This window comes from Palaemon carinicauda, chromosome 9 (genome assembly GCF_036898095.1).
Source record: "Palaemon carinicauda isolate YSFRI2023 chromosome 9, ASM3689809v2, whole genome shotgun sequence".
Classification (NCBI taxonomy): domain Eukaryota; kingdom Metazoa; phylum Arthropoda; class Malacostraca; order Decapoda; family Palaemonidae; genus Palaemon; species Palaemon carinicauda.
This window is the reverse complement of record NC_090733.1, coordinates 163687128-163694627: the sequence shown is the minus strand read 5'-3', so window position 1 is coordinate 163694627 and position 7500 is coordinate 163687128. Positions and strand designations below refer to the sequence as shown.

General features: G+C 42.3%; 1 long non-coding RNA gene across 1 annotated transcript in view; it reads left to right on the top strand.

Moving 5' to 3' along the window:
* Positions 1-6699, top strand: part of LOC137646955 (uncharacterized) — a 259225-nt gene extending 252526 nt beyond the window's left edge. The window contains exon 3 of the long non-coding RNA XR_011045505.1: positions 6640-6699. This is a non-coding gene — a long non-coding RNA (uncharacterized lncRNA). The remainder of the gene's footprint in view (positions 1-6639) is intronic.
* Positions 6700-7500: the final 801 nt, after the last annotated feature.

Sequence of the window (7500 nt, the reverse complement as noted above, 5' to 3'; positions counted from 1 at the left end):
TACACAACAAGAATGGAACAGCTCGGGGTTGTTTTGTGCCAGAAAGTTAATAGCACAAGGCTGAAAGAGCGCCTGTTAGCCCAGATACCAGGCCTGAGATCCCACAGCAAAGGCCGAGATGTTTTACTAGCGTTTGATGAAGACATTGGTGAAGCGCTAGGCAAAGCCTGCGAGCAAGACTGTGACACTGAGGCAGTTCACCTTGCGCGTGCTGCACAGATAGTTCGTCGATATATGTTTGAAGACACTTACCAATTCCGTGGATCATTCCCGGGCGGCTGTCAGGAGGACTCTGTGCCAAACGTACTAGTTGCAATGGTAAATATGGTGCTGGATGGCCCCCACCATCAAGAATCAAAGCCATTCCTCTTCAACACAAGCAGCTCTTTCCATTGCGCAGCTTCTCAAGTTCAACAGTGTCAAGCAAAGTCGGAAGCAGGGAGCAACCAAGACACAGGAGCCTCCAGCTGTCAGACACAGTACGTCTCAAGAAACTCCTCTTCCAACCTATGTTGGGCTGATGCTGTATGCTGAAACACGCAAGAGAGGACTTGTGGACAAGCTCTTCTCTCTGGGCCTAAGCATCTCATATGACAGAGTCCTACGTCTTTCTGCCCAGATGGGAAACAGCGTGTGTCAGCTGTACCGCATAGAGGAAGTGGTCTGCCCGCCTACCCTGCGTAGCAATGTGTTCACAACTGCGGCTGTGGACAACATTGACCACAACCCAAGTGCCACCACAGCCAAGAATTCATTCCATGGAACAGGAATCTCGCTTTTTCAACACCCAACGTGTGCAGATGAGGGAGTGGATCGTAGCATTGCTCTCACTGGGCGTGATACTGGATCAAAGACGGTTGAGCCTCTACCAGAATATTACACGGATGTACGTCCTGTTGCTTCTTCTGTCAAAGGGCAAATGATCCCAGCTACTTCTGTGACCTCTCTTAGACGCCACAACTGTGAGCAGCACATAGAAGATGAGTATATGTGGCTGGAGAACACGAGAAGTGTTCTCAAAGATGATGTTGAGGCCTGTGAAAACACATCATGGGCTGCATACCATGCAAGGCACCAAGATCCAAAGCAACCAGTCATCACACCAACGTCCCTGCTTCCCTTGTTCCAGGAGAGTGCTCACACTGTGGCAATGATCAGACACTCTATTGATGTAGTCAGGAGTGCAGTTAAACATCTCAACCCAGGCCAAACTCCAGTTCTGACTTGCGACCAGCCACTATTCACTCTAGCAAAACAGATCCAGTGGAAGTGGCCAAACACATATGGAGAAGACCAACTGGTGGTGATGTTTGGGGGGTTGCATATTGAGATGACGGCACTGAAGACCCTGGGTGACTGGTTGCAGGGAAGTGGGTGGACCCAAGCACTGGTACAAGCAGAGATCACAACTGAAGGAATAGCAGACTCATTTCTTCGAGCAGCTCACGTCACACGCACCAGAAGAGCACACCAAGTCACAGCGGCTGCGTTGTATAATCTCCAACGGCGTGCCTATGACAAGTACAGCACCACCAATACAGAAGATGATGAGCACCCTGAAAGCTTCGAAGACTGGTGCAGTCAGAGAGAACAGAGTTATCCGCAGTTTCAGTACTGGTCAACAGTCTTGGCACTGGAGCTGTCCACTCTGATCTATGTGCGATCTCTGAGAGAAGCCAATTTTAGCATGTACGTGGATGCTCTGACAGAACTGGCTCCGTGGTTCTTCGCACTAGACCACACGAACTATGCCCGATGGATACCAGTGCATCTACGGGACATGGCAGAACTGGCAAACAAACATCCAGACGTCTTCACAGAGTTTAGCAAGGGACACTTCACAGTCCAGAAGACCAAGAGGATCTTTTCAGCAATCCCTCTTGACCAAGGACATGAGCAGAACAACGCGTATGTCAAGGGTGATGGAGGAGCCATCGGCCTCACAGACAATCCAACTGCACTGAGGCGCTGGATGGTTGCCGGACCGGAGGTTGCTAGAGTGATTGTGGAATTTGACGACTTCAATCTGCATCCACACGATCAAGAGGAGACACGTCACCACGAAGAGACACCAAGTGTGCAGAACACTTTTGCCAGAGATGTGCGCTCACTCGTGGCCGTCATTGAAGAGCTGGGCAACCCTTTCGAGGAGGACAGTCAGGACTTGCTGGTGCTCGACACAAAGGAGATCGCAGACCCTGCAGTCATAGAAACAGTCCGTAACGCCAAGCAGATTGGCCAAGACCAGTTTGAAGCATTCTCAAAGGAATGCATCGTGGACAGAACCAAGTCCATTGAGGTGGCAATCCACCGGAACAAGCTACCACTGTTTGCGACCAAGAGGGGACCCAATATACCCAAAGGAAAAGAACAGGTCAAATCTCTGAAGAATGATGTTGCGCTCTTCGCACGATTATATATCGGCTGCCAGACCCGTGATGGGAATCTAGAAGAGTTCTTCAGGCATGAAAATCAGCAATGCCCTCCAGCTTTATCTGACGGAGGGAGACTGTACCTAGGGAGCAAGAGTGACTTGCTGGTGTGCCTTGAAGGCCATGCTGAGCCTCAGTTTGAAGCTCCTACTGTCACTGCTGTTGTCCTCGATGGAGCAGTAATCGTACAGATGTTGAAGCCGGGTACTGCCAACACGTTCGAGGAATATGCACAGCAAGTGTTCATCCCATACGTTGTACAACGTTTCCAACATGTATCACATCTTGACCTTGTGTGGGACAGCTACAGAGCAGATTCCCTGAAGGCATCAACCAGAGAACAGCGTGGAAAGGGAGTACGTCGGCGTGTTGTCGACTCAGCAGTCATACCAGGAAATTGGCAAAGTTTCCTGCGAGTTGATAGCAACAAAGTTGAGCTCTTCAGCTACCTCTCCACCATGCTTGCAGAGTCCTTTCAAGAAGAAGGCAAGGAACTGGTCGTCACTGATGGGGAGCAGGTGATCTGTGTTCCACAGCAAGAGGATGTCAACTCACTCGCACCATGCAACCAAGAAGAGGCAGACACCCGCATGATGCTACATGTAGCACATGCTGCACAACATGGTCACCACCAGATACAGGTTCGAACAGTAGACAGTGACGTCGTGGTCCTAGCAGTGATGGTAGTCCAGAAACTACCAGCTGGAGACGAACTCTGGGTAGCCTTTGGGACAGGCAAGAACTACCGCTACATTGCAGCCCATGAAATAGCTTCCTCCCTTGGTCCAGAGAAGGCATGTGCTCTTCCAATGTTTCATGCCATCACAGGGTGTGATACTGTGTCAGCCTTCGTCGGACATGGGAAGAAATCTGCCTGGGCAACATGGAACACGCTGCCAGAACTCACTGATGCCCTGCCGAGTCTGGCAAATGCACCCACAAGCATCCAAGAGGATACAATGCATGTCATCGAGAGGTTTTTCATACTCCTGTATGACCGCACAAGCAAATGCAAGGACGTCAACAAGGCGAGAAAGCAGCTCTTTGCAAAGACGAACTCTGTTCAGAACATCCCGCCAACCTACGCTGCTCTGGAGCAGCATGTGAAGAGATCTGCCCTTCAGGGTGGTCATGTCTGGGGCCAGGCATTGGTACCAACGCCCGTGCTCCCTCCACCAACAGACTGGGGCTGGCATCGGAGTGATGATGGGCTCTACACACCACTCTGGACCACACTCCCTGAGGCATCCAAGGCCTGCTATGAGCTGGTGTCTTGCGGATGCAAGAAAGGCTGCAAAAACCGCTGCAAGTGCAAGAACGCTTCACTGCAATACACTGGTCTATGTTTCTGTGAAGGCGAATGCCAGTAGATTGGGACAGAAAACTTGCTAACCAACATTATGATCTGTAGACATTCATAATTCTGGTGACCAGATTTGAAAAGTTCGGAATCATAATTAACATAGTGTGGCAAAATCTACGTTATTGTATTACATGTATGTACTGCAGGATTACACAAGTACTGTGCCTAGAGACTGGGCTTTTGGTCGACTATATAACTACAATCTGACCATACTGTAAACTTCCCGTACTCTGTGTATTATTTTGACTAGCAATTTTGCCAGCAATTTGAAATAAAAAAGCAACTTGAGCAATTAAAGTGTGTTCCTGAAATCAGGTACTGGTTATTAGAGGTATTATGTCATTGAGTATTGAAATCTTCATCAAATGTCCACTTTTTCCACAAAATGGCGGCCAGTTTGGGGGCCATTTTTGAGAAGATTCATCTAAATATCTGTTAAACATTTATTGATGTTAATTCTGATGTAAAAAAAAGGGAATTTTGGCCCATCTAGCACCAAACTAACGACACATAATGAAGTCTATGTAATGACGCTAATGTTAAATGGCGGCCATTTTGAACAATGGCCGCCATATCTTCCTAAGGGCTAATCTTGAATGCCTCCATATCCAAAAATGTTTAGAATATATTAATCTACATGTGTGCCAATTTTGGTGCTTTTAGACCAATTTGAACAATTGGTCTGCTATGCCGCTGTACTATATAGGAACTTCATAAATGTGGCCGTAAAATTATGCACAATATAATTAGGACTTGATCTCTTAAAAATTTCTGTAGTGCACATTTTGCATTATTACCTTGAATTACAGAAATTGGTATTAGTGTAAAATTTTATTAATGTAAATGTGTTGTCGAGCAAAGTTTCTAAAATTATAATGAGAAACCCTGCATATATAAAATACAAAATTTTTGATATTGAAATAGATAAATAAATATTCGGTTTCTTAAGTGAAAAGTGATTGAACTTGCTCAGTTTTTGAAAGGGAAATGAATAACTACATACAAATTTTTATTGACATACAATCAGTCTTCCAAAAAAGAAAGAAAATTGCATGAACCGTTTATACCTTTTAGATTTGGATATGTGATGGAAAAAATGTACTTGAAGCAAAACCAATTAATTCGTTAAATGAAATTGGATGGTCATGGAAGAACTTCTATTGCAAAGCTCTGAAACGAAAGCAGAAATGATTGTGCTTTTGCATGAAAATGAATAATCCTTTTGAAAACTGAAAATGGATTAATTACGCTAAAACACTCTGCAATGGAACGAATGATTACAAGACAGTTTGAGTAAGAGTGCCTCTTGAGAAAACTGTTTATGCCTTGAATAATGAGTGATAATGTTCAAAGATATTTTCAAAAGAAAATAATAGTTTATTTTCACAGCGGATGAAATATGTTTCAATCATTCATTAGGATTGTAAGTAATCACTTGACAGGTGTTTAATGAAAACGATTAATTAAAACGTAGATGATTTTTACGCTAGACTTATGACGGTAATTAATTTTGGGGCCTCCTGAATAGTCTTGTACATAAACCACCCAAGAAGATATTGCACTGTAAATGGGTCGCTCGTCAGTGCATCCAAGCGGTGTACTGTAAGCAATATCAAAGGTTGTGTACTGCGTCACTTTGGGTTCCATCTGCGTTCATTTTTACCATTCTACTATGCCTACGTTCTCTCTGGCTTTCTTCCATTTTCCTGTCCAACCTCTCTAACTTTTATTTCATACTGCAACTAATGGGGCTTCCCCGCAACTACACATTGGTCATGGATAGAATCCCGGGGCTGAGTGCCGGATATTAATGGCCCAAATACACACACAAGAGTGCAATTTATGTAGAGATTAGATATTTGGTCCTTAAAATACATTCAATATCAGGTTATTATATTGCTATAAGCTTTTTAAAGGGCTTATCAGTAATAGACATTTCTCTCTCTCTCTCTCTCTCTCTCTCTCTCTCTCTCTCTCTCTCTCTCTCTCTCTCTCTCTCTCTCTCTCTCTCTCTCTCTCTCTCCTTTTTTTCTATACAAATTTATACCGAATGGTCTTGGCAGCGAGTTCCATCGAACCCTAGCTGCATTCACTTTTTAGCCTTTTATATTACCGTTCTTTCTATCTTTTTTTGCCTAACATCTTTTTATCTTTTATTTCACGGTGCAATTGCTGGGTTTCGCCCCAGTTATAACTCCGTGCCAAATAACCTCCCTGGTCCCAGCGCCAACTAAAGTGGGGTAACGAAATCACAGATTTCAATGATTTGTTTTGGAGTAAATAAAATTCTGAAATATTGATTGCAAAATGCTATCACAAGAAGTGGATAAAATTATGTGGATTTGAATAATTCTATATACCACTCGCCCACATTGTACCATGGGAGTATTTCTTTCGTCCATATTGTCATAGATGTTCAAATTAGGAATTTCATGTTCATGTATATTTTTGTTTTCTATTTGATATAGGTTCTTCAAAAAAACTTTTCAGTTGCTTTGACTTTTCAATGTAACATAGCTTACCTGTATATCCTTCACTGTGTGTAGAATATTTCTGCCGAACGTAGTAATGCTGAGAGAGAGAGAGAGGAGAGGAGAGAGAGAGAGAGAGAGAGAGAGAGAGAGAGAGAGAGAGAGAGAGAGGGAGGGAGGGAGGGAGGGAGGGAGTTAGGTTTAAACCTTTTCGAACCTAATTAATTCAACACTCACGTTCTTTGAGCAGTTTAATGAAAAAAAAAAAACAGAACTTCATTGAATTTTTTAATATCTTGGTGTTACATATTTATTCATTTTTTTTTATCGCCGTAAAAAGCTAATAATTATTTCTCATTTCATTATTTTAAAGGTATGGCAAATGACGTCATCCTTGCTCACCTTGCTCGATTTTTTCATCTAAAAAGGTAAGTTTATCTCCTTTAATTAATGTTGAATTATGAAAACCTTCAACTTCGGTGCATTTCTGGTGAATTACATTTTAGAGACCACATCATGAAATCGAGTAACATTACGGGGAAGCCGAGTCATTAATACTGTAGATTTCATCAAAGATACTATTCGAATAAACTTTTATTTATCTAAAAATATAATGATAACGTGGGAGTCGGTTATTTTGACCACTCCAATTATTACTGGATGTAATAAGAGCTAATTTGGCCTGGTATCAAGTTAAAGGAGGTTAATGTAAATTTGTCAACATCTTTTATGACTCTTCCCTTAAAGAGTGTCATAAACTTTATAGCAAACATAAAATCCTGAAGTGTTAACACGAATTTCAGATAAGAATGTTGAATTTCCCCTCTTAATTCCTTTAGAAAGGAAAAAGCTTCTTCATATTTACCAAGCGTACTTTATTAAACTCAACTCTTGAATTTCCCATCCTGAGAATATAATAAAATTCTTATAATTAGACAAATGTGTAAAATTAATTTAATATATTTAGGTGTTAACGCAAAATTTTCATATTGAATGTGACATTTTACATGCAATGCTTCGAGTTTCGTAAGCATTTTATTCCAGTTTTACAAGAAATTAGCCGATACCTATTTCATATATCGTTAAGCGTCTTTAAGTAACGTCAGTTACCTTTTGCAGTTCTGTTCTGATGGAGGTTATGATTTATTCTTGCAAGTTTGGCTGCAATTAGCAAGTGTCCATATTTTTATAATAGATATATTTTACCATATATATATATATACATATATTTTTA